Raw genomic sequence first — 944 nt, forward strand, 5'->3', positions numbered from 1 at the left:
CTTCTTCTTCCTCTTCATCCTTTATTTCTTCCTCCACCTCCTTCTCCTCCTCATTCATCATCTGCCTAGAAAGAAGGCGTGCCGCACCCACTCCTCGTACATGCTGTGGAGTGGAAAAAATGCTGAAAATAAGAAACATTATGAGGAATAAGGAGAAGAAGGATGAATGAATGGAAAAACAATAAGGTCCAACTTCGCTAAATGTAAAGGTATTGTACTTATGATGGTAAGTGTACCGTACATTCGGTAGCGGATCTGAGGCACCCAGGAGCTGCGTGACTCCACCCCATTAATGACACCATCTGATTAATTTCGAAATCAGTGGTCTTGTATGTGCCAGTCACGGCCATATTTTCCCACGACCCTTCTGCACGTCCGACGCTGATGCTCGGCTACGTAATATCATCCTGACAGTAATGGGTTAACCTTTTCACTCCCATGACGCGTTTATCAATAAGTTTTTTGAATCTTGGGTATTTATATTTGGATTATGAGAGACATTTCGAGCAGGAGGAGTCAGTTAAAGTTGCCGTTGCCCTCCTCACCATAGAGAATCCACAAAGTTCAAGAAAATCGTCTGATGGTTACAAGAATGAAAACGAAAATACGTCATCGGATCTGAGGAATTATTAACATCTATATCAGATGCTGTCCCTGATTAACTGCAGGATGACTGAACTCTCTTTGCAACCTAATTGTCTAGTTATAATAGGGAAGAGTTGCATGTGATCAGTGAAGCTTTAACTGTTCTAGAGGTATTTTGTGTGTGGGGCGAGGGTGAGGGGGTGAATGGGTTTGTGTGTGTGTGTGTGTGTGTGTGTGTGTGTGTGTGTGTGTGTGTGTGTGTGTGTGTGTGTGTGTGTGTGTGTGTGTGTGTGTGTCTGTGTGCGCTATGCCAGGGCTTTTACATATGTCAGGACTGTCACAGCCTCACAGCCCATTGA

Source organism: Coenobita brevimanus, chromosome 18 (assembly GCF_032717465.1).
Source record: "Coenobita brevimanus isolate Jiangsu-jjx chromosome 18, ASM3271746v2, whole genome shotgun sequence".
NCBI classification, from domain to species: domain Eukaryota; kingdom Metazoa; phylum Arthropoda; class Malacostraca; order Decapoda; family Coenobitidae; genus Coenobita; species Coenobita brevimanus.